Genomic DNA, 27,430 nt, shown 5'->3' on the forward strand with positions numbered 1-27,430 from the left:
TCGTGACATGGGCTCTGTTGAAATATTTTAACACATAATAAAAACTGCTTCCTATAGATCTTGTGAGAAATCAAGCACAGCCATATGCGTCAAAGTAATCTGTTTTACATACCATCACTTTACCAGCGGGCAATGCAATAACACCCCCCCCCCCCCGGTACAGTTGGAATATTCTAGGTAGCACTGACTATAAATTTGCATCTGAACTTTACAGCAACTATCTTGACGCCCAATGCAGCAGTGGGCTAGAACGACATAACGACACGTTTGCGAAATATTAACCATATAGACACTCTCCGGGCTTCTTATATTATTTGTTCTACAGTTAGTACTACAGCTAAGTAGGACAGTTATTCGTAAGTATCAGCCATTTATTTTCTGCTTCCGTCCTTTCTACTAGTAGGCCTCACAGGTCGGTTTATCTGGGGAAAGTGAAACAAGTTAGGAACGTTCTATAATTTGGCTGGGCTGATACATCAGTGCATATTTATTGAATATAAGAATATTTCTTAATGAATTCGCGTGTTTTAAAGGTAAATGAACTTGTCTGGTGTTCCAAGCATATAGCGTGGTCGAGGTTTATGCCAAATTAAAGTTCTGAGAAAACTTAGCCGTATGAAACACTTGTCATTGTTCAAAGTAGTGCTTGTACATGTCCCTTAGTGCGTCCTTGTGTTGTATTTTGTGCAGTAAATCTATTTCCTCTCAGATAAATCTGATAAAACGCTTGAAAAAGTATAAACAACTTCCAAGCTTTAACGGCACTAGGAATTTTTTTACCGGTTAGAATCAGCAATTTAGCTCAATAGCCGAGTAAAATATCACACGCTTTCATACCATATTATAATTCACATAGTTTGCCACAGTAAAAACAGCGTTCGTAGAGACGTAAACTATGTACAAGCTATGTAAATATCACGAAGAATCATTGCCTTCTAAAATGCTTAGTTTCTATCCTGCTGAGCAAAAGGTGAGCTGGACAGCAAAGAGCTTGCCAAAAAAAAAAAAAAGAATTCGGAGTAGCGACTGGAAATTAAATGAAAACCATTGGATCTTTCTTGAGACTAAGAAAACATTATGAAAATATTTTAAAAGACAGTCTTACTTAGCAAGTTAGCACCACTATTGCGTATCGGGCACGTTTCTAGCCTCTTGTCATGCGCCGAACCCGGAGAATGTGCAGCCTAAAAATATGGGCTTAGAAGTGCTACTGGATTGACTGGTCGCCGTGATGTTCCAAATATATGCATATATATGTATATGTATATGTAAAAACGGGAGGTGCAGGGAAACCGATGGGCTTCATTTTTGTTACTCATGGGAACATGACCATATAAAGCCTGTATACGGCATTGTTTGCTTTATATATATATATATATATATATATATATATATGCAATTATCCGTCGTGCTTCAGTTATTTCAGGAAATGATAACTAAATAGCAATGAAAGTGGATAAAAAGTTGCTGGCTCTCCCGTAATTGAGAGTAGATGTAAGCATGAAATGGCTACCGGCAAAGCAGGTTCGTTGAAGATGCTACTAGCTACAATCTTAAAATGGGTGTAGCGTATGTCCGCAACGGCACACCCCACCACATCACAGCACGCCATACTGTGCACTGGTCCATATGGACGCTGCCCAGCTATAAGAAAACCGGCTGAAGGTGACACGACAAGCAGTGAAAGACTCCAGGGAGGCAGAGCGCACTGCCCAGCTAAAAGAAAAGCTCTTGAAGGAAGCACTACGCACCGTGGCACCATCTTTCGAGGCGGCTAAACACCCGCGCGGCGGAACTCACGGACCGCTGGCGTTGAAAATAGCGCAGGCAACCCTGCCTCGACGCCTAAAGATGGCAATCAAGTGTACGGTGCCCTACCAGTCGCTATTGGAAATAACAAATAAAACTTCAAGGTACTAAAAGGTACAGCTTGAGTGATATTGTGAACAAACATTTGGAAGAACTGGTAAGCAATATTTTTACAGCGAAGCCGTAAATGATCCGGGATCCGGCTGTGTTTTACAGCGAAGCTGGCTAGGATCCGGGATTTTATGGCGTCCACGTGGAAAAACACTCCGCTAAAGCTTTCCCTAAAAAGTGAGCGTGAAATAGCCAGCAACAACAGCAAACGCATATCGCCGGTCACGTCGAAGCTCGGTTTAACGGCCACTTGTGTCTAAAACAATGTGTCTCTGTGAAAGTATGATGTAGTGCGTGACGCAGTGTGCGCCTGAGAAGGTAACCAAGAAGAAAGGGTTGGCACCCCTCGGCGCAACCGCGCGAACGCCCTCGTATCACTGTTCACGCGTTCGTCGACGTCTTCTTCCCCAGCTGGCTCCGTTGCCGATCGTCATTCCATCGTATAATTTTATTTCTCTGCTGTCGTCGTAAGGGGGAGGCCACGTTTATGGAGGTTTGGCCCATTGCTTAAGGGGGTGTGTCCATCTTACGTGACGGACAGATTTAATAACAGATGTGATGCGCCTATGTGTGTGCATACTTATCGTCACGATTACCACCGATCAGGACAATAAATATGTTCGTACCTTGTTCAAAATTCTGTGTCACCTCTGTGTCGTACGCTAAACAGCTTCGCTGGTCATCCGCCACCTTCAGAGAGTGCAATGGCTCATAAATTCTTTGCAACTTATTCGGGTAGTGTCTAGCGTATGTAATGCGGTACTGTTCAAAGGGTTGGGGGCCATAGACCGTATTCTCTTAACTTTTAACTAGTTGCCCGGATGATCTCGTTTTGTTCTCGCTGCGTAACCCTGATGTTCCTGCTCGAGTGCCTGGATAACGGTTCTCACTTTTGGCTCTTAGTCACTTGAAGGTCGCCGACAACGAGAGCTAAAGGGAGCTCAAAACAACTTGCCGCAGGTGGGACACGAACCCACGTATTCACATTACGCATTAGATTATCTTACCAAATGAGCTACAGCGGGGACGTTTTCCCATCCACGTTCAGGGGGATTTATATTTATCTATTAGAAGTAACCCTGGGAGTGTTAGCCAGCGCCACCACTTAGGGCCTTGGTGGTGGACGTAGAACATTCTTTCTACTGCAGGCGTCAGGTCTACGTAAACTTTCTGGATGAGGGCAAATGGTCAATAAACCCACACAGGGCACCTGGAGGTATCAGACCAGCCGGATTCGAGACCCTCGCTTTATAGTGAACAAGAAGAAAGGAAACCAAGGGGCCCAATTTTTATTAGAAATGCCGTAAGAAGCTAGAAAAAAAAAGACCACATGGACAACATGGCGAAAATTATCTGCAGTTCGCAATTAAACTAAATAAATGATAAATAAATGAAAATGAAAGTGGATAAAAAAACAGCTGGTCGCAGGTGGTACACGAACCCACGTCTGCGCATTGCTTATACATATTGTTACGGGGATAACGTTTATTTAAGGAGTATTGCTATATCCAAGGTTTGGACAAGCAGCGGCGACCGATGCAAGGCTGTCACGCGTCTCTGGCCACTTCGTCGCCGTTGTCTTCGTCCGACCGACAGTAGCAGCCCATTCACTGTCTCGTGGCACTACCCCCCCCCCCCCCCCCCCGTGGCGAGAGCGCCGACCCGGTGTTTGCTACGACGGACCACAGGGTCCAGTTACGTACGGCTTAAGTCTCTCAACGTGCACGATAGCAGAGGTGGGGGGCGTAGACGGCGCTGGCGTGGTGACTGGCTCGATCTCATACGTAACGTCGGTGACTTGACGTAGCACCCTGTAAGGACCATCGTAGCGGGACAATAGCTTTTCGAAGAAACCGCTGCGGCGGGACGGAGACCACAGTAGCACGAGGGCGCCTGGGGAGTCAGAAACGTCTCTGTGGCGACTATCATACAGGGCTTTTTGGGAAGCCTGAGACACTGTGAGCCGTTCACGAGCTATCTGGCGAGCTGTGTCGGCGCGCGCTATGGCGTCGCGAGCGTACGCGGTGGTTGAGCTGACAGGAAGTAGAGTATCGAGAGGCAGAGAAGGTTCGCGTCCACACAGGAGATAAAACGGGGAGTAGCCAGTAGTGTTATGTCGGGACGAGTTGTAGGCGAAAGTAACGTACGGCAAAGTAGCGTCCCAATCGCGGTGATCGGCGGAGACGTACATTGAAAGCATATCGGTCAGAGTTCGGTTCAGGCACTCTGTGAGTCCATTCGTTTGCGGGTGATAAGCAGTTGTGAGCTTGTGGTGGGTAGAACAGGAACGAAGGATGTCATCGATGACGCGAGAAAAAAGTATCGGCCTTGATCGGTCAGAAGCTGTCGAGGAGCACCATGATGCAGGATGATGTCATGAAGGAGAAAGTCGGCGATATCCGTTGCGCAGCTGGTTGGGAGGGCACGGGTAATGGCGTATCGCGTCGCGTAGTCGGTCGCGACGGCGACCCACTTGTTGCCTGATGTCGAGGTTGGAAAGGGGCCAAGAAGGTCGATCCCAACACGAAAAAACGGTTCGGCGGGAATGTCTATAGGATGAAGCAGACCGGCAGGTAACATAGCTGGCCTCTTCCGGCGCTGGCATTTGTCGCAGCTAGCGACATATCGTTGGACGGAGCGATAGAGACCAGGCCAGAAGAAACGGCGCCTGACGCGATCATAAGTGCGGGTGACACCATGGTGACCAGCAGTGGGCTCATCGTGAAGCTGGCGAAGGACATCTGACTGCAGATGGGCAGACACGACAAGGAGGCGTTCAGGGCCTGAGGATGCATATTATGGCGGTATAAGCTGCCGTCCTGAAGAAGGAACAAGTGGAGTGGAGGGTCGGGTGTGGCGGAGTTCAGACGGTCGATGATAGACCGTAAGGCCGAGTCGCAGCGTTGTTCGTCCCGTACATTAACGAGGTCCGAGAGAGACAATACGCAGGCGTCGGTGTCTTGCTCGGTGACGTCAGGGGAATCCACGGGATGCCGTGAGAGACAGTCGGCATCTTGATGAAGCTGACCGGACTTGTGCACCACTGAAAACGAGTATTCTTGGAGGCGCAGAGCCCAACGACCAAGGCGGCCTGTAGGGTCTTTGAGCGAAGAAAGCCAACAGAGGGTATGATGATCAGTTACGACGGTAAGGGCGTGTCCAAACAGGTAGGGATGAAATTTGCGACAGCCCAGACAAGAGCAGGACACTCTCGTTCCGTGATGGAGTAATTCTTCTCCGGCGCGGACAGGAGACGGCTAGTGTACGCGATAACAGTCGTGGCCGCGCTGACGCTGAGCGAGGACGGTACCGATTCCATGGCCGCTGGCATCTGTGCGAAGTTCCGTCGGTGCAGTCGGATCAAAATGCGCTAAAATAGGGGAAGTCGTGAGGGCGTCTATAAGCGCCGAAAAGGCAGCAGCTTGGGGTGAGCCCCAAGTAAAAGCAACGCCTTTCTTGAGGAGCGCAGTAAGGGGACGTGCAATGTCGGCGAAATTACGAATAAAACATCGGAAATAGGAGCACAATCCTATAAAACTGCGTACGTCTTTGGCCGAACAAGGTACAAGAAAATGCTTTAGGGCGCGAAATTTTTCAGGATCGGGCTGGACACCTGTCGCGTTGACGCGATGGCCAAGTACGGTTATTTCACGGCGTCCGAAATGGCATTTTGAGGCGTTGAGTTGGAGACCGGCATTGCGGAATACCTCGAGAATGGCGGAGAGGCGCTTAAGATGGCTGTCATATGTTGGCGAAAAAACAATGACATCGTCAAGGTAGCACAAGCAGGTTGACCATTTCAAGCCACGAAGAAGCGAATCCATCATGCGCTCGAATGTGGCCAGCGCATTGCAAAGGCCGAAAGGCATCACTTTAAAGTGATAGAGGCCATCGGGAATTACGAATGCGGTTTTTCGCTGTCCAGTGGGTCAACAGCAATCTGCCAATAACCTGAGCGAAGGTCAATAGACGAGAAATTTTGGGCGCCGTGAAGACAGTCGAGTGCGTCGTTGATACGGGGCAAGGGATAGACGTCCTTTTTCGTGATCTTGTTGAGGTTTCGATAATCAAGACAAAATTCGACGGCCTTGTGGGGACGGTGAGCGGCTAAACCTGGAGTGTGGAACGGCGGCATCGGAAGCAACGGAAGCATGTGGATCAGAGCGAGGGGAAAACCGTCGAATGTTGCTTCCAGGACGACGCCAAGATCCAGTGCTCCAGTTTGAACGCGACGACCAGCTACTGCGGCAGTGTCGGGCAATGTTTCCAACGCGAGAGCAGTTGAAACATACGGGTCGGTCGTCTGCCGTCCTCCAGTCAGCCGAGTTTCTGTAGCGCGAAGGGTAGACCTGGTTCTGGGTGGCATTTGCGGGGGTACGTTCGGATGTACGGATGGAACAGACGGCCGATGATAATCCCATGTTCGCGAACTCCTGGCGGACGACTGCTTGTATGAGTGACACGGTGGGCAGGTTGGCTGACTGAAAGTCTGGAAGAACGGCCGTAGGAGCTAGAGCTTCAAGTTCGCGGCGGACAATACGCGTTACATCTTCTGACGCTGTAGCCGGTACAGGCGTCGGTGGGTCTTCGAATGATGATGTGGCGGCGGTGTTAGGTAGCCGAAGCAACTGGCGGGTAATTCGGCGACTCTTCGCTTGTTCAAAGCGCTGGCATTCCTTAACTATGGCGTCGACCGTCGTACAGTCCTTACACACCAGTAGATTTGACGCGTTCCTTTCAAAATATGCGATATCTTGTCATCTTCGGCCATTTGTGCGTCAACATTTCGACAAAGGCCCAGTACGTCCCGTATGTACGAAATGTACAATTCAGTGGTCGTCTGGATACGAGATCCCAACTCCTTTGTAGCGGCCTGCTGTCGACCAAATGATCTGCCGAACAACTCACGCATCCTTGCAAGCGTCCCAACTTGTAAGATCTTCTTCATGCGTCCGGTACCACACGCGTGCCGTTCCTTTCAGATAGAATATCGCCTTGGCTAAAATAACCGTGGGGTCCCACCTGTTGCAGTTTCTGACGCGTTCGTACATGTCGATCCAGTCTTCGACATCCAAGCCATCTGTGCCAGAAAAGGTTCCCGGGCCTTGTGGGTGCAAAAGAATCACAGGAGCCGGTGGCTGCTGCACCGTCGGTACTTCACTGGTCATCGCGGAGCAACCAAGACGGCGACCGCTTCGAACTTCCGTGCTTGGTTGACGGAGCCGGCATGTTGACACGTGTACCCAGCACCTCCACCAAAAGATGTTACGGGGATAACGTTTATTTAGGGAGTATTGCTATATCCAAGGTTTGGACAAGCAGCGGCGACCGATGCAAGGCTGTCGCGCGCCTCTGGCCACTTCGTCGCCGTCTTCTTCGTCCGACCGACAGTAGCAGCGCCTTCACTGTCTCGTGGCAATATATATATATATATATATATATATAGCCATAGACACAGAGAGATGCAATCCGAAGACGTGGGCTCGCAGTATTCTTCAGTATGAATAAGTATCCGTATGTGTAATATCGGCGCCCTCGAAATACCGCTTGGAGTGTTCATAAAATGAATAGTGCAATACAACGCGCCAAGCGCCGCAAATTGCAAGCTTATGAGAGGGAAATGCTTAAGAGGCTGTTCTATTCCGTCTGCTGAGGCATGCGCCCATGCGCCAAGGGTCATCAGGCCATTTTTTAATCTGTATATATATACATCTATAAATGAGAACAGAAGGCCATAATGCATGGTGAGGCATATTCTTCCAAATTTAGCAAGTTGCGTATTCTAAGCGTTCATGTGGCGTAGTTTCTCAAAAATAATACGCCACATGAACGCTTAGAATACGCAACTTGCTAAATTTGAAAGAATATGCCTCACCATGCAATATGGCCTTCTGTTCTCATTTATAGATGTGTATTACATTTTTCCCCTTTTGAGTGTGCTCAGAGTAATCAACTAGCTCAGTTTACTGTTAATAGATTGTTAGACATTGGATGTTTGTTATGCGTTACCTTTTCACTGACTCCTTTCAAAGAGTTGTTGCTTAAGCTGTCCTGGTATTGCACACGTACAAGAACTAAGTTTTGTATTGCCAACAACCACTTGAGTGAATACATTAAATGTCTTTGTCTCGTCTCCTTTGAATACAGAGGTCCATCGAAGATAAATAATCATGATACCACTGCTAATGATTGTATTTTTCACGTGCATCGTTTCACCTATCACGAAATGTAAGTAGCGTGTTTTCTTATATAACAGCCATGATACCAAGTTTGAAATTTTTGCGAGCATGAACTCTTTAGCTTGGCTACAGGTAGCCAAAATAAACAAATGTTACAGAGACTTGTTTACGAAAGCATGTTTACAGTCTAAAATATAAGGGGTGTTTTCTAGACCATACAGAAGTTTTTTAAATTGCTCGTGGCCGATATCCTTATTGTACTTCTTGAGTTGAACTGCTCGAAGTGGCGGACATTGTTTGCACGTGAAATAGAGATGCCAAATCGAAGAATTACAAAAGTTCACTAAACGTTTTTTAATTCTTTTCCTTATTATAATTAGTGCAATTTTAGAAATGCAGGCAGCTTTGTGGAATGCATGTCGATTGGAAAGAATTTCTGACGATGGCACGTGTTTTGAGATATGTACCGTTATACTTGCGGCAAAAATGCACCATTGTTCTCCTTACTGCTTCCTTTTTTGAAATCGTCGTTTTATATTTGAAGCATGAAAAGAGCTGAAACGCAAATGTATTTTGTAGGATACCTTGGGAATGAATATCTGAGTAGTGGTGTCATCATGAAAATTTTATGAAAGTTGATCTGGCTTGCGAATTCACCGGCTAGAACTCGGGAAATTTCCATATGTGCTCTAAAGTAAATAATTAAACAGTGTATAAGCTCATCTTTATTAATTCGCCAATGAAGCCAATTGATTTTTCCTGCAAGCAATTTCCGTTATCGGAGAAGTCTAGCTCAACGACTGGAATTGTTGTGACACCGGTGTTTATAAATAGTTCTTAAAGGGAAACTGAGACATCTACCCAAATGTAGCTACATTTGGGTATATGTCTCAGTTTTCCTTTAATTACTTATCTCCACCTAGCGGATTTACGCTGAACTATTACGTCAAATAGTTCTTATGTTTGGAAGAAAACACCCGGTATAATTTTAAATACATATAATAAATCAGTATAGATTGCCAAGAAAGGAAGCTTTACGCCGGAGCAAAGGTTTTTCAGAAGGCAAGTTGTCTATAGGCGGACGTGACGGTGGCCCATGAGCCGTGCCATCGTCCCTACTTTTACAGAAGGGCTAAGGCGGCGATCCGAGCGGCGGCTGCGAGGACCAGTGTCTAGGCTTTCAGAACAGCACTGCGCATCTTTATTTCCCTCGTCTTTGACAGCCGGCGCCAAGGCACCGGCTGAGAGCGCCGACCACAGCGCCCCGCGTTCAGGTGTCAGTGGGCGCTACATGTCTTTTTGATATCAACCGCTGTTTCCTTTCTGGTGACCCCTACTCGAGGTGAGATCGACGTGTTTGGCAGAACTGTCGCCGTGTTATGCTTGATAGTCGGACGGCGCACGCATAGAAATGTACACAACGGCTTTTCGCTGGCCAGCGTTTTCAGTCGATTGTACGTTAATCAAACGGGTAGTTTATGTATAACTTTGGCCGAAATGCGTGTAATGTTCAATATTTGCCTTAAAGAAGCGCAAACTGCCATACAACGAGGCACTGCCTCTCAATCACAGTCACGTCTTCAGTTACGAATCATGATCGACAATCCATAAATGTAAGAAATTTACATAACTTTATGTCAAAGTGCTACAGACACCATTAAGAGCAATTCAAGGTAGTATAATGACTTTTTCTGCATTTTATGATGTCACTATAATTACAGAGTGGTTAAGTATCTAATTATAGTGCACTCTGTAACGATACGATTCTTCATAAAAATATTGTGTCACTAGTGTGAATTATCTGCACGAGCTAAATATTGCTTGCAAGCTTTAATAGAAAAAAATTATTTCGCAATTGCCATGCAGACACGTCCCACCAAATATCTCCCGTCAAACTATGTAGTGTATTGTCCAAAACGATCTTCAATAGCGATACATTTCCCTTAGAAGTAAAATGGAGGTACTTGAGGTACGCAGATGGTTTATTTACCCAAAGATTAGTTTTTGTGGTCTGAAGGGGCTATTTCGGCACTTCATTGGTACTTTATTTTGCTTGTTCCGGCCGCTAGCATTTTCTCTAAACAAACGTGATGCAACCTAGAATTCTTCCGGGACACTAAGAAACACTGCTGATAACGACAGTATGACGGTTTCACACATATGGAGCGCTATAATGTAAAATGATTCCAAACTGTTTCGATTCCTAACGCCTGACGTCAAATTTAGGTAACCACCGACGAAAGCATCGGGCGGTGACTCGCAGCGTTGTCTGAACAACCCAATCAACATTCTCCTCGTCTATAGGAGGTCACTTTTGTTCGTTTTCAAAACCAATAACCTTCTCTACACTCAGCGGTTTTTCTTATATAATTGGCTGACGAGAGGCGAGGAGCACGCTCTAGTGGAGAGGGTTTCGATGGGGCCGAGCCAGCACAATGAAAATGGATAACGGCATGAAGAGGGTGGTGCCGGCTTCTCCGATTGGTCCACTTCGTCTTACTTAGCTTGCGGTGGCTGGTCGAAAATAGCGGCAGCGTACAATGGAAGGTTAAGAATGCCGCTAAAATAGATCCTCGAGAAGGGAGAGCTGGCAGAGAGAGATGGTATGCATGCCGAAAAGGCTCGATAACGTTTTACTGCCACGCAAAAAGGTTTATCATGCGCAAATAAATACATGCTCACCGGCAGGTGCGAGTAGCGAGGGCCTGAGCGATCGGCGGGCAGCCATCTTCTATTCCTTTCGGAACGGGGCTGTCTGTGGCTATTCAAAAAAAGTTTGTTTTGGTTGGCCAAATAATGCATTTTTTTCGCATACACGTCACTTTGACGTGGTGAGTTTTCAGGGTTTTGTGAGGTCGCGTGACAGACAGACGAAGTGGGCGTGGCCAGGAAACATTGGACCAATAGCAGAGGGCTAATGGTGAAAAGGCGTCGAATCAGGAATGATTATTTTTTATTTGCGCGGTTTAATCATGCATAATCAGTTTGTACAAGTTATATCAGATGGGGAGCTATCGCGGTTTTCGTGACGTCGCGTGACATACAGGCGAAGTTTGGAGTGGCGCGAAAATGTTTTGACCAATCGCGGAGGCTGATTGCAGAAATTGGAATCAAAGCAGTTTGGAATCACTTTACGTTATAGCGTCCCTGCTTAACAATTTTTCAAGCAACCCGCATAAAATTCACACGTGTGTAACTTCACATACTGATTAGCCACAGCGGTTCTTAGTTTGGGGATGAAAATTATCTTTGTGGCACTCGTAGGTATTCAAGGCCAACGTGCAAACTTTAGCATGCTACATGTTTTTCATGCCGGGCTCCACCGACAGTTTGTCTTGTGGTCGTATGCCACGAAATAATCATTAAAATTCGTGAGTTGGGGGTACTTCGTCGTTATTTACCTAGCTAGTAGTTATTAAAGTATTCAGACAATGGTTTCTAAGGCTTTCTTTATTAAAGGAAATATGTTCTTGAGGACGTATACAGGGTGATCATTTTTCCAGGTATATGGAATGCTCAAAAATCGTCTGTGGCAGATAGCAAATTCTTGTCCTTGAGCTGGAGTACTCGAACAGGTCGGCATTACTAGCACAAGAAATCGAAACACATATTCAAGCAAATAACAAAAACTTATTAATTACTTTCTTAATTAATTACTTTACGCCACATATTGCAATTTATTAATTGTCAACGGTTAGCTTGCAATACGTATCCACTTGAAATGAATTCCAAGGATGACACCAGTTTCTAGATATTATTTCGAAAGTGGGCAACTGAAATACATAAGCGTTCCAGTTGAATTTGTGCTTCAATGCACAGATGAACATTTTGTTTAAAAAATAAATAGAACAACAATGCACTTTTACGTCAATTTTGATGTCTCCAAACTACCGTCATTCTGGAAAATCATTTCAAGTAGATATGCCTTGCAAACTCACAGTCTACAGTTCGTCAATTGCAATGTGTGCAGTAAAGTAATTAAACCAAAAGACAATTAGTTGATATTTATTATTTTGTTAAATATGTTTTTCGATTTGTCCTGCAAGTAATGTCCGCCTCTCTGAATAATCCATTTTAAGAACTTCAATTAGGTTATCTAGAACACATTACTGATTTTAAAATTCCATAAAACTTAGAAATTATCCCCCTGTATATGTTCCAAGGAGGCCACTTAGGTATGATTTGTTTTATGGCTGAGTGATTTCGTAGACAACATGGCAGGCGGACCGGACACCTAAAAATTTGAAAAAAATCACCACCTCTCCCCTGTCGAGAAAATGGGAGTAGTCGAAGCTTGTGGTAAGACAACGCTGTCGCAGGCCTTCCGCTTCGTTTGCCCTAAACTCAGGTTCGGCGGCTCTTCGCTGACGTTTGGCCTCGGCTTCGGAAGCGCTCACGCTAGAATCAGACGACAAACTTCGCTTACCTCCTATTTTCTTAACAGTGAAAGCGCTGGTGGTTTTGTCTCTTTGGGTACCACGTGTGACAAGGGCAGTTCAAGGGTGCGTTGCAGGTTCCCGATCCTAAAGGAGCATGTGCCATTGAGATTCGACCCTTTCTGCACGACCACAAGGATTGGCCCACATGACAGCGGTAGGTGCCATTGAGCTTGGGCGCTTTCTGCACTATCAGCAAGATCGGCCCACTCTTTAGCGTGACACCCTCACGACCACCACCACCACCACTGACACTTGTGAAGCAATACATGCGTCACTTGAAAAGATATGGGGTCCCCACGCACTGTTAGAATCGATATAAGCGAAGATTTCTATTATCTTTGCTTTGATTGACGACAATTATTGTTCCCCTTGTCGCTTATGCTCGTGGCACTCACCGCGCTCCTCGTCTTAAGTGGCTACCACGCTGTTCCGCTTCTCACTTCCCGTAGTAGTGCTCACCACTCCCGTCATCTCCGACAGCTGCCATGCTTTGCTGATTCAATTGTCGCTTCTGATCGTAGTGATTACTACGCTGTCCGTCTCTCATGGCCGCAATGCGTTGTTCCGCTTGTCACTTCTGGTCGTAGTGCTTACTACGCTCGTCGTCTTTTACGGCCACTACGGGTCGTTGCCTTCCCTCGCGTGTTCGAGTCAGCATACATTCGCGGTCTGCACCACGTTTCACTCCGTAGCGAAGACGCTACTGTTCCGCGTGACTTTCTTTCGGGCCTGGGTGTCCTCGACGATGAGTGCAGACTTTTGAGCTATTCTGCTGGCGCGTGTTTACGTGCTCCTACTGCATACGTGGCCAGTACGCTGTTGAGACGCCCGCTTCAAGCGCTCTCTTAAGGCTATCGAAGATTGTAATGTTTACACTATCACACCTCTGCACACGACCACCACAGCCCAGCACCTGAATTCCTGTCGCATAGGAAGGCAAGCACAGCACGTGCCATAGGCTCAAACTGTGAAAAACTGAAGCGGCGGCTCCGGCCGGGATGCGCGGAGGCAAGCGCCTTCTGGTGGTGTTGCATGAAACCCATCGGTGCGCGCGAGCAAGCACACAGTAACAGCAGCAGCACCCAGAAAGTCAGGAGAAGAGGCGAAGAAAGCTTCGCCCTAATAAAGATGGTAGTGCTTAGAAATGACTTGCAGTCTAACTCAGCTTCTGAGTGCGACGGCGTTCTTCGTGCTTTTTCGAATTGTGATGGCGTCAACGTTCACCGTTCGGTGGCACCACATCAGCTCACGCTGTTTTCGCGCCTCTGCTCAGCATTGAACATGTTTATAGCCGCTCGCGCGGTGGTCCCAGCGGAGGTCTAACGACGCAATTTGGACACAACATGGTCAACGTCGCGTCAGACATACCTGTGACTTCTGTTATTCTCCGGGGTAGTATTTTCGCATCGGAGCTGCAGAAGCCTTGAATGTTGTTACTGCTGCAATTTCTTAACTCTTCGCTCGAAACCCTAATTTTTAAAAGTCTGTGCAAATTTATGAACTTGTGTTTCGACTATAGGGACTCCATGGAATGGGTATTTTAACACGAAGGTGTTTTATGCCGGGGTCCACCAAGACTTCACTGACGTATTTCCGTCACGGACCACCACAGCCGTATTTCCGTCACAGAAATACGTCAATTTCCGTCACGGAAATACGTCACACGAACATACACGAACATAATACAAAGAAAGAAACCAGAAGAAAAAGTTCCACAAACATGCAAAATTGGGAAATCGAACCCACGACCTCTCGGTCCGCGACGATAGATCGCCGAGCGTTTAACCCATTGCGCCACAAACGCATTTGCAGAGAGCTACACAGACGCGCCTTATATATCTAACACTCCTCCGTGTACCCGCGCTCTTGCTCGGGGCGGTGCCGCCGCCTACGAGCATAAAAGAGAAGTACTGCATTATGACACTAACGCGCACCGACAGTGAACGCTTCGGTGGTCTCAGCACTACGACGCCTCGATGCCAGCATTCGAAGGGACGCTGGCATCAAGAAGCACTACCAACGCCACCTAGGTGGCGTTCACCGTACTCAGCACAGCGGAGCGTGGCCTCCGCAATTAGCTCTGAAAATGTTTCTGAAGTTGATCGCGGAGGCTGCAATTACGACGCGCTGTACGCGCTGATTTGACTCGGTGACGATTCAGTTACGTGCTTTGTCTTGCGCGTTGTATTAGTGTGTCAGTTACGTGCTTCGTCTTTCGCGTTGTGCTAGCGTGTGCAGCGTAGTGCAGCTTCCATATGCACGACGGTTGCTCATGGTCATCGACGTTGGTAGTCGTGATGGAGGAGACGTGCCACCAGGCGTCAGCGTGGGTGCATCAACGCCTAAGGGCGCTTTAGCCACAAAACACCAATAGACATTATATATCAATGTGCAATAAACATTACACTACTTCTGTGAAGACACGTTTCACTTTCGTGTTCTATACCGATTCCTATATAAGAGGAATCAACCACATTTTTTTTTTGTATAGCTACACGCGCGTAGTGCGGATGATGTGGGCTCATCTCCCACTTGGGGTATGTTATATTTCCGTCAACGTTTGCTTGCAGTTACCTTATTATTTAAGCGAAAAACGTTGAAATCAACTTCTCCTACGCTTTTTGCGGGTTCACTCTCAGTTTATTCATCTCGTTAGAACAAGTACTAGTTTCACTGAATCCATTTTTTCCCCAAAAGTGTAAAACATATTTTATTGTAAACTCAGACATAAACTTTAGGCGTTGGTGCATGTTTACATACTTCATGTTTCTGAACCCCAAGACTACCGAATATTTTTTTCCTCTTAAGACACGCCCGTGAATTGTTGAGAAAGTTCCCATTAGCATATTTATTTCTGAATCTAAACGCAGCCAGCTCACTCATATGCCACGCATTCTTTATGAAGGTAATATCTTTGGGAGGTTATTTCTTGTTTATTCTTCACAGCAAATTGTGACACTGCGGCCGCGCGCTGGAGTTATGTAGCGCCATCTTTATTTGAGTTCTAGTACGTGCAGCAGTGTAATAAGGTTTTATTTGGTATTGCCGTATTGTAAATCACTCTGCAGCAAATATTATTATGGCCATTGGTGCGTAAAGATGGCCATCCGCCATAAGCTGGTTTGTTGCTGCTTGTCGTTGGCATCCGTCTTCCGTGATGACTATGAAGTACTGCGGTTCCTACCGCGTCCTGCAACAGAGGTTATTTTTCGATTACCTCGTCGAGCAGCTCACGCCGTCCGCTGACTTAAGGCGTGGTGGACGCGAGACAGTACCTGTGCAGCGACTCAAACGTTTGTTTCTGTGACCCGGTGTGCTTCAGGCGCATCATCAGCGTCTCACTCAAAGGTAGAGCTCCCAATGTGGGTGCCTCATGCACAAGCGACGGACCTGCATGCGCATAGTTGTGATTGGTATTGAAACAGCATTGATCTCGGCGGAGGAAATCCGATGTGCCACCGGGAAAGCGCATATTGCTACATATGCATAGGAAAGACGCCGCAAACATCCACAGCGAGCACCGCGGCGTCGAAGCACAAACGTAAAGGGTGCGAACACGGCAATTCTCTTCTCCATCTTAAATTGCCTTCGTCCTCCGGCACACGCTTTCCTCGCGTGAACAAACATATTCTCACTGATTTCACAGACCGGGCATCTACGCTTCCGCGTAAAATAGTGTGATGTAATATGTTGCTGAATAAAAGTGGTGCTAGATGTAAGGTGGCTATTTATCTTGTTACCACAAGTTTTGTAGCAAAGTGACATTTTGTTTGAGAGGACACGCTGCTTCATCCCGGACGGCGCAAAATCAATGCGTAGTATATTCCAAGTGGCACCAAAGGACACTGCCGTCCCCAATAAAAAGTGGTGACAACAAACCACCACCTCATGTTAGGTCTGTATTTACGCATTTTGGGAAAAAAGGACACGTTTATCTGCTGGTGCGTCCGTGAGCACGTAACTGCTCTACCTAGTCAAAGTAGTTGTTCAGGTTCCTAGGAGCCTAGTTGTTAATAAGAATAGGATAATAAAAAAAATTCCTTCACTGAAATTTCTTTACAGAACCATTTTAAGAAATAATAATGCTTTCACTTACACAACATGGTATGTTGGCAAGATGCTTTTGCCCAGAGGTATTCTCTGTATTAAAGAAGTCCCTGATAAAGCCCCCGCACGTTATTTGCCGTTAATTTCACGAGAACGCTTTTTTATCAGTGTTGGAGGCGTAGTGTCCTTGTGCCAGCGCAAAAAGTTATTATTGGCCTAATAAGCAGTGTTGGGTGCAGCTATGTAACCTCCGCACAAAGGTCTGTGTAGTACACTTTGTACACTTGCTAAATTTGTACGTTTACCTTGTTCGGCTTGTAAAACGGGCGTACTACTGTTTCCGAATGAGCCCTCAAGGCATCCTCACACGTAACACCAGGTTCCTGATTTTGTTATGCACTAGATGGGTTGCCTTAGAAAATTTCCTTTATAAGTACAAACAATGGTGCCTAAAACTTTCATAAACCATAATATACATTTTTTTATTTCATACGTGTGACAAGGTGTGGTCTATAACGCCTTTCAAACTAGTTTTATAAATTTATTTGAGTTAAACCTGTATCTGAAAGGCTACCTACCACCGATTCCTTGCTCACACTCATTGGGATACTTTAGAAATGCCCGCTATGCCTGCTTCTGTGGCCTAATGGACGGAGCATCGGCGTTCTGCCGAAAACGACACAATTTACAATCTTTCACAGTGCGCGAAATGTACTTTTACTTCGTTTTTTGTGTGTTTGCGAGCACCCCATGCGCATCCAGATAGAAACCTACCTGGCAAGTGGCGACGAATGTTTGCCTTTACGCAACGAAAGGAGGCATAGAATGGACAACGATAAACTAGAGGGTCGTTTGGCAGACAGAAGTCACTCGTTATTGTAAAAACATTGCTTCGCAGCTAAAACTATTCACAAAAGGAGTCGTCCATAATGACAAATTTGATGGAATTAGGATAACATAACTAGAAAATCACCAGCCCTTCCCTTGTCGAGAAAATGAGGGTAAGCGAAGGTTTCGGCAAGACGACGCTGGCGCAGGCGTTCCACTTCGTTTGCCTTAAACTCAGGGTCGGCGGCTCTTCGCTGACGTTTGGCAACAACATCGCGCTCCCGCACTTCGGGGTCCGCGGATCTTTGCTGACGTTTCGCCTGGGCATTGGAAGCCCTCACGCTAAAGTTGGCATGCTAGAATCAGAAGACAAGCTTCACTTACGCCCATTTTCTCGACAGGGTAAGAGGTGGTGTATTTGTCTAAAGCATAACTGCGAGTCGGCCTAGTTGGAACAGATTCATTTTTTTAAATTTTTGTGCGAGAACAAACAGGGACGAAGAAAAGGAGACACAAGGACGAGCGCTCGTCCTTGTGTCTCCTTTTCTTCGTCCCTGTTTGTTTGCGCACAAAAATTTAAAAAAAGTGATTTTGTCACTTTGAACTGTGACAATGTTAGTTCAAGGGCGCGCAACATGGCCCCGAGCTTACAGGGTATGTGTCATTGAGTTTGGACCTTTTCTGCACTATCACCAGGATGGGCCCACGTAAGAGGGGTATGTGATATTGAGCTTGGACCCTTCTTGCACTCTCACCAGGATCGGCCCACTTTTTGACGTCACATGACCACCACCACCGCCGACACTTCTGAGGCAATACAAGCTTCGTTTTAAAAACAAAAAACTCACAGTGTGAATTCCACTGCGAATTGAAATTTATATTTGAATATATTGAATGGTCAAATTCAATGTGTTTTTCTAGTCGCTTCTATTTTGAAAAATCGCAGTGCACAACTAATCCGACGTGCGCCAGGAGGGCTGTTATGGTGCGATTAGCGTTAATGCAATTCCCGACAATGGAACCGTTTTATATATGGAAAAGAAATCCAACGGAAGAGGAGTGCTGCAATTATACCTACAGCTTTTTGACGATGTTAATCCGTAAAAGCAAAAAAATTTCTTTTCCATACCGACTTCTGCGCAACAAAGCCCAGATTAAAAGTTTGAAGAAGTAAAAGACAAAGCGTTTGTCTCAGAAACAGCTAACATTCTGATGGCACATGTGTGTAACGTAAGAATATCACGTGAATGTCACGGATGAAAAGATGTAGCATGTGCGGACGTGCTGGGACCGTTGAGTCTTGTCATCAGCGGCAAGGGACGGCACTCGTTTCGCCACCACTGGACGTAAATCTTTTTAAAACGAAGCTTTTTATGTCCCCCTCATTCGTCCGTGAGCGCCGAAAACGCACTGCAGGAAAGCCAACCTACACAATGGAACTATCTGTGCAACTGCGCACGCAATAGAACAACGGCTGCGCATCTGCGTACACTATAGAACAACGGCGCACGACAGGCGTATCGTAGCACGCTACAGTATACATACGCAGTTGTACTATAGAGAAAGGAATTCAACAAGAGCGGACACTCCCATAGCGCGCAGCGGCCGAATTGACTGCAGCGTGCCAATCGGTCGGCATTAATGCCTGAACCACCCTTCCGGTTTCGGTTTTGGGCGCGCGCATTTTCAACGCTAGCTGGCGCGCGGTACGCCGGCTGCGCCCATCTTTCTTTTTGCTTTTTTTTTATTGCTCAACCGCGCATGGTCGTTGTGCGGAGTCGATTGGGCATTTGGTAAAATTATTGCGAGCGATCTTGTCAAGCCCCACCGAATCGGTGCCACATGCATTTTCACAAATTATACGCAAGACACCATGTGAAATGAGGAAATGTTTATTTTGCTCGATATAAATGCTCGTTCCTGGCTTTTTGTGCATTCATCCAACGTTGTGGCCCCAGGTAAGCAGTTGTTCCCGTACGAAGCTCCACCGGACGGCATCAGCTGAAAAAAAAAGTAAATTACAAGCATTTGCCATTTTGGTATTTAGACATAGAAATCTGCGTGTAGAGGCGAAACGTGCGAAAGCGGTGAATGGGTGGCACTACAAACAAAAGCACTTCGCTTTTACATAAATGGCGTAGAAAAAACCCGACTCATTCCAAACAATACCATACAATATGAAAACATCTAATTTCCAAGCATTCCCCCATTCCCGGGAAATATTTCCTGCACTTTAATAGCACAAATACATGGGCAACTTCGCCTTTCCAAAACTTGGTCTCAGGTGACTCGATGGTACGCTACGTATACAGATATGGATGCAACAGAGGCTCCTAGCCGGACCATGCTAGACTCTCGTAGAATGCCTTCTGCTCGCACTCAAGACGAATGCGTGGGTACAAAGCCTGTTTTCAGTTCTTGAGAAGACAGAATTTTCGAATTACAAGTTTCTGTTATGTTCCTCGGCGTTACCTTTTGCGCGTTCTGCCGGCGCCAGCAACACACTCCCATGTTATCACTCTTGGCAATCGCTCATCGCGTATTCGTCAAGCGTGGGCACCGAAAGAAGGTATAGGTTGTTGCGGGGCCACATAAACATCACAAACATGTCTAAGATTCATTACACGCCCAACTAATGGGGAATTCCATTGGGAGAACAGGAGCAGTGCGCCGCGCAATGCGGAGTCGGGTGGCAGCGCAGTGAGAGCAGGGACACTGCTGAAAGCGACCCTGCTGAGAGTGACCCGCCACTGAAATGCGACGTGCATCCGGACAGCAGGTGGGAAAGGGACATGTGGGGAGAAATATACCATGTGACTAAAGCAATCGACGTCCAAGCATTCTCTGCGGAGAGCGGCATGACACGCGTGATCGTCTTCTGATCTGTTAGGCGTAACACTGTCACCGTTTGTGGCCACGTATACATACTTTTGGGCAGCGCCGACGCATCCCACAACGTTTCCGCCTGCGAAGAGCATCTGAAACTAAAACTTGAATTTGAAGTTGATCTCCGGCAGCTGTCGCTGCTGTCACCGTCGAGCGTTTCAAGCACTTCAGCAAGGCGAAGACGATTTGCTGCCGCTTTCCCCCGCGCATCCGACGACAAGCAAGGATGACCAAAAATGCCAGGATCTGTCGCTAAATCACAGCGAAGCTCGCTTGTATCTCCGACGTCAAAATCACCGGGGCCAAAACACCAACTACCCTTGGCTGCCGCCAATGCCGCCGCGCGCACCGGCTGAAGCGAAATAAAAAGAAATAAGGGGGATATGACGCTTTAAGTCACATGACTTATTCCGTACTCCGCTTTTCAGACGAGATCAGTCCGGACTGCTCCCGGCTGCTCTCGTCGCAGCGAAACTGCTCTTGTTCAACAACTGGATGACGGCGCTCCCACTCCTGTTCGACCGCTGAAATATATCGCTTCTGGAACGAGCACTTTGAGCGTGCTTTTGAGTGCTCCGGTTATCCCAATAGAATTCGCCACAACTTTGTCACCACGGCCGAGCTGCTTATCGCTAAATGCGTCACAACACTCTGTGCGGCCAGCGTGCTTCAAAAGTACCCCAAAAGTAACATAATTACTTTTCAGTAATGTCTGAGAAAGCAGCACAAACTTCTAGTAAGATGCACTACGCGATCGCACCACGGCAGAGTTGGTTCGCGCTAACTGCGTCACAGCGCCCTGTGCGGTCAAGAGTACCGAAAGAAGTTACAATAATCCCCTAGGAAGCGCCGGAAACTTGTCCGAGCACAATTCGGTAACTCAAACTTACTGCACCTGGACGGCCGACCTGTTTTCGATAACTGCGTCATAAGTCTTGGCCCCGTGCCGTAAGCCTAATTGCGTCGTAGACTGTGAAACGAAATTTCTCACCTTGCCATAGTCCAATAGTGCAGTGGGGCCTTGTCCAAGTGTAGAAGGAGCGCAAGAATACGCCGGGGAGCCCAAGAAACCAGGCCACATAAAAAAAGGAGACAGATGGGTCGCTGAACCGGCAAGTGCTCACATGCGCAGCCGGCCTCGCTTGCTTCGATGGAGTACCCCTTACAAAAATAGGTTTGACCTTTCAATCACCCGCGAGTCACCAACCAGTCACCCCAGTCACCTCCCTGTGGACTCGACCTTCCTGTATACCTAGTCTGCAGATTTTCTGCAGACTCCGTGCAGACAGCCAGCGGACTTGTCGGTTTAATGTGCGTGCACGCCCAGTGTGTGTGTATACATATACGAGTATATATATTGTGAACCATGACAGGTTTTCTCATTAAAAATGCTTTTGCCATTTTTACATTACGAAAACTTTGCCACTGATTGCTACAAGCAGTCTGAAAATGCCAGGAACTTAAGCCAATTAATTAATATTAATTGAAATGAGGTAAGGGTCTCATAACCTACATTAAATACAGCAGTTGTACTATGGGTCGATCCACAACCTGAATGTAAGCATACGTATATACAGTGTGCCACACAACGTCATGCGATCACCCAAAACGTGGTCGGTTTTGGCGCCGGCCAACAGATGGCGGCACTGCGAGCACGGGAGTGCCGGTAAAGTTACAGGTGCTGCTATTTTCCCGTCTTCAGCTGTCGGCATGTCGCTACATGTTCGTGCGCACTGCATCAACGCCGGCCGATGTGTAGTTTATTCGTGTACACGCTGTGCCGCCAGAAAGTGTGGTGCTTTTTCTGTGTAATAATGATCCAAAACCCCTGGGACCGCGAAATGTAGCGTGCAGTATCTTTCGTGTGGTACACCGATTATTATCGTAGTTAGGCCCGCTCGGACTTTCGGTGTTCCCGTCTCGTAAAAAGCCTCAGGTACTCTCCTTGCGCTCGTATAGGATCACAGTGCACGGAAGAATTTGTTGAAAGTCGGGCTATCACGTGCTGTAGTTCATCTACAATTCTGCAGTGTTTACGCTGGATGGGCCGTGCACCGACGGTTCTTGCCGCGGAACCTGTGACACGATGGAGCGCTTGCCGAGTACGCCTGAAAGGTAAGTCCTGCGCTTGGACAAATTCTCATAGTGCATGAAGTGTACATTGTTATACAGATCGCAAGATGACTAGTAAAGCGACAAAAATGATAGATGTGCTTTCCGAATGTTCTTTGTTTTGTGGCAGTGCAGATATAGTATACAGTTTCATGTAAATTGCCCTGAAACGTGTTGATGTTCACTGAAGTTTCATCGTTTATTTGCTTTCTTCTATGAAGTGTTTTAGCGCCGGGGATTGTTTGATCTGAATGGGCGCAAAAATTCAAGCAGGAAAAGTTACCGTTTGTGTCCGTAATTTCTCAGCGAGAGATATCGTATACGTATTTCTAGAAGTACGTCGATGTGTCGTCTTCACGGCTAATGACTGCGTGAGATGGCACCCGATTGCTGCGTCTGACACATTGCCAAATTTTAGCTTATATCCAAATTGTTATATTTATAGAATGTCGTCAGACAGCCTGCATTTCTTTTGTTGGATGTCCGGTGTGTTCTCGTGTATCTATAAAGGTTTCTGATTTTACTAAGACGCTCAGATTTCAACAGGAATGTTTCTTTTTAAACGAAATATGTTTTTTTTTCTTTTTTCTTGTCTGAAAAGGAGGGGGACTGTTTTTTCTTCAGCGCATCGTCTTTAGGGATAGTGCTTTGTTGTGCCGATTAAAAAAATTAGGTTTTGGAACGCTTTTCATGTGCTCAAAATTTTCTTCATAGTGCAATTCACATTTCACTTACTACAGATCTGCGTTTGAGTTAAGCTTTTGATATTAGATTGATGTTTGCTGCAGTGCCATTTACATGTTTAATAACCGCCTGTGATGTAATAATCGGATTTGTACAGCCAGATGCAGCTTCCTGGAGCTGGTTGTATGAGACTTTTCGCAATAAAGCATGATCGTGTTAAATCGCAAGTTTGCAGTTTAAAGAGAGATTACATTAAACTGAAAAATTTTTATTGCTTAGGAAAGTCACGATTTTGGTGAGCCAGCGGCATCTCTACACTTCATACGAAATTCTGCAACCTGACATGGCAAAGCGTCTGATCTGCATGTTGCGACAAGGTGTGTACAAAACGGTCACTGCCACTTACACGAGCTGTAGGTTTTGTTGGTATAATTCATACCTAACAACTCTCTTGAGTTGCCCGACAAAAGCAGGAGGACTTTGGTTACCTTTATTGTTACAATTTTTTGTAGACTTCTGACATTAGTGCATGCACAGATTCTGTGTTCTTAATTATATTTCCCTAAGTAGTCAAAATTGTGTAATACGTTTTTTTGTTGGTGCGGTGTGTATTGATTGCCATGATACTAGAGAGAAAGGGACCTCAGAACAAAATCCACAAAAGGTGGTTTAAAAAGTGTTCGAAGCCTGGAATTCAACATTCTGTAATACGGCACTTTGGATTCCAATTCATCTCGATTCCGGGTCGTCTCTGTTTACTTACCAAAATTCAGGAGATTGTTCAAGCTGCGTAACCGTTGTATTTTGCCAATATATGGCAAGACATTGTCCTGATATTGTTTCAGGGTTGTACTTCCCAAGATATATTCCTAAATTATGTCTCTAAAATTTATTTTCCTTCTTTTACAGAATATACATGCAGCAAGTTCAAGTGCGCTCTCCTCAAATTGAAGAGGACATAGGCTCCATGCTGCAGAAAATGGGGTCCAAGAGCGACTCCTCTTCCAAGGAATCAAGTGGCGAGTAAATATACTGACTCACTACTTCATCGTTTATTGTGCTGGGGCAGGCACTGTGACACACAAAGGTGGTGTAAACAAAAACACCTGACAAGTGAAGCGCGAAGTGTCAACTGAGTTTGGTGAAAAAGAAGAAAGAAGGCGGAGATAAGATAATCAGAATGAGTCAGAACTGACAACGCGACCAATTGAATCATATCGAGCCGATATTACGTTGAAAATTAAACGACGATGAGGTGGAGCCACAGACGGCTCGGTCACGCAGGCTTCAGCACCAGCCACAACTGTGCAAAATGATTCCCATATCTCTCTCGTCACTTTGCGCTTGCTTCTGAGGAGGATTTCCGCGCTGTGAAAATGTGGTGCGCGACCGCATCTCGTGCAGTGCACAGCCAAATTGCCTGTGCGTTTACTAGGCTGAGAGCATATCTGTGATCCCAGAGCTTCTGATTCCAGCACCGATGCATAACGTAAGCGCAGTTGCATGTGAGCGGTACTTTGTAAATGACTCCCGCTTCGCACGCAACATGTCCCTAATTTTTCATGTGCGAAGAGACAGTTTTTTATAAGATACCGCTCACATGCAACCATGCTTACGTAGGATAAATGTGCTGATGCTTGAATAAGCGTCTCAAGGGGAGCGAAGATGTGCCTTCAGCCTAGTAAATGCGCCAGTGAACTTAGCTGCGCACTCCACGAGATGCGGTTACGCAGTGTCTTTTGAAAATACAAAAATCCTGCTCCGAAGCAAGCGCGGAAAGTGATGAGAGAGATACGAGAAGCATTTTGCATTGTTGCGGCTGCTGCTGCAGCCTGCATGAGTGAGCCATCTGTGTCTCTCTCATCACCAAACTCAATTTCAAACATAATATCACCTGTATATAACTGGAGTGGGTCGGTTCTGATTCATTCTTATTGTCTCTTCTCTGCCATTTTTAGTGCATGTAACATCCAGATGAAACTAGCGGCTATGAGTATAAATCCTTATTCATTAAACTCGGCTGACAGTTTGCGCTTCACTTGTGTTTTGGCTTCCACTAGCTGTGTGTCATAGCGCAACAAACGATGAAGCTTAACTAGCGCCTTTATTAAGCTTTGCTTACCTTAATCACTACTTTATTCCTTGGAAGATATATTTTTGGTTCGAACCAGGCAGCCATGAAGGAATCACAGACGAATAAAGAGTGCAAGGAATACTATTGCATCTGTTATTTCATTGCATGCGTACAGGCATGCCAGTTCCCGATACGTGGGCTACACAGATTATGGCAAATGTCTGTTCATTTTCTGCATCCTGTGATCACAATCTGGACAGACTTTCTGCCGACATCCTGCATCCTGCGTCTACACAGGCTGAGCAGACTTTCTGCAGAAAGCGTGTACCAATTGCCCGCTGGGAGGTGACAGGAAGTGACAAAAAGTCTGTCACCTGTCTGCACGTATTCTGCTTCCCGGGTTACTCAAAGTCTGTAAAATTTCTGCAGCAATACTGCATCTTTTTGTGTAAGGGGTGTCTGGCGCATTACGCATGTATCTGGCCCGTCATTGGCCTGTCGCTAGGTAACGCAAGGAAAATAATCGCGAAGTATACGTTTAGTTATACGCAAAACTATTTACTTTTCGCGGCAAAGAATAAAAAAATAAAACAATATCTGTTAGCTTAATTTCACTTTTTTTTTTCGGTGCTCGCGGCAGTTAATGTTCGGCATTAATACTAGCGTGACGTGTTTCCTGTCGCCAGTTTTCGCCGAGAGTCCCCTCTTGTTGAATTTCTTTCTCTATGGTTGTACCGAAAAGAACAATGGGAACTTTAACGCCATGCTTCCCCAGAGGAACTGTATATATCTGCATTGTAATTACCCACATCTCGCAATGCATTCCCGGCTGTCACCGTGCGTAGGCCGGGGGTGCAGCGCACGGCAGAAGAGGCTGCTTTACGCGAACGTAAGCGCGAGCTCGATCGTGCCCGTGAGGCCGATCCCGTGTTTCGGCAACGGCAGAGCCTCTGACTGTCAACTACAACGATCACAAGGCAATATTGTGTAAATGTAGAGTCGTCTGTGAAAGTGTGTGTTTGTAATCGATGGCTGCACGATCTAAAATAAAGGTTATGCTACTTGACGAAATGTGCCTTCTTTCAACTTCAATGTTAAAAATGAATCGTAAACAAGCAATGAAATCACATATTCATCGCATCGGGTCGCTCAGCATTTCTGGGTTTCGTTGCGTGGTCGTTGGCTTTGGACTTTGACTTGGATTCACTTTTCGTGGGAGAAAGCTTCGCGGTCAACCGTCTTTCTTTAAGAAAGGGGCTGAAATTTTTGCTCATGTCATATAGAAGAAGTCGTGATCACACCACTGATGTCCATAGTAACGAAACAAAATACCTGGGCTTCTTGAGGCTGTGTGTTTCTGCTCTGTCCATTGTCAAGTCCCCAAGGAGGTATGTTAACGAGGCTCGCAAATGGATAAAAATGTCTGTGACCTACAATGACTATAGCTAGTACTATCTATATTAAGGTAGAATAACGAGGAATCATTGGCCACACAATATACGGGCTAGAAGGCCAGACATATAAGGGAAACACCTGCTAAAATAAAATTGGATGAGGCCTGTTGGTTACATCGTATAAAACGTGAAAAACCCGTGGGCGTCATTATATGTTGCTTCCAATGGAAAGTAAAATTTACTCTGAAAAGAATTCAAATTGTCTGGCGTGGAAAGAAAACATCTGTTTTACTTGACGGTGTTGCACGTTTGGTAATGCGCACAGCAAAACTCGTGACATTTGCGTTCAGCAATAAAGCACTCTTGAACATGTTTCAAGAAAAGATTACGTGTCTTGAGTTGGAAGATTATCACGCAAGTTCGCTTCAATTACCACGAAGTTGTGCTTGTCCAAGAAATGTTAACTGATATCTCTTAGCGCACTATATGTTTGAATAACCACCCTACCACGTAGGATATTGGCCTGCTTTAGAGGATTTGTGTCTTTCAAAGCTCCAATTGCACCGAAGGCAATCAAAAACGATGCTACAAATATTTATCGTTTCTCCAAAAAGGTTTTTGCTGTTGTATTGCAGCTTTGAAGTACTTTGAATTTTTTAAAACGATTACCCTGTTTTCTCTTATTCCAGCATGTTCAGACAATGAAGAACCGCGTATTTGCAAAACTGGTAGTTCCCTTTCACAAAAATATTGCCCTGGTGTCCAGAACCAAGAAAAGTGGATTTGTAAGCTGGGAAGTAATGGAAGGTGTGTGTGCAAGACTTCTCTCTTTAGAACGATGGACGGACAATGCGTAACTAAGGACAA

General features: G+C 46.0%; 1 long non-coding RNA gene across 1 annotated transcript; it reads left to right on the forward strand.

The window, feature by feature from the left end:
• Positions 1-290: 290 nt before the first annotated feature.
• Positions 291-27,430, forward strand: LOC125945361 (uncharacterized). Its single transcript, XR_007466848.1, has 3 exons — positions 291-356; positions 8,068-8,148; positions 27,253-27,430. It is a non-coding gene; the product is annotated as an uncharacterized LOC125945361 (long non-coding RNA).

This window comes from Dermacentor silvarum, chromosome 5 (assembly GCF_013339745.2).
Source record: "Dermacentor silvarum isolate Dsil-2018 chromosome 5, BIME_Dsil_1.4, whole genome shotgun sequence".
Lineage (NCBI taxonomy): Eukaryota > Metazoa > Arthropoda > Arachnida > Ixodida > Ixodidae > Dermacentor > Dermacentor silvarum.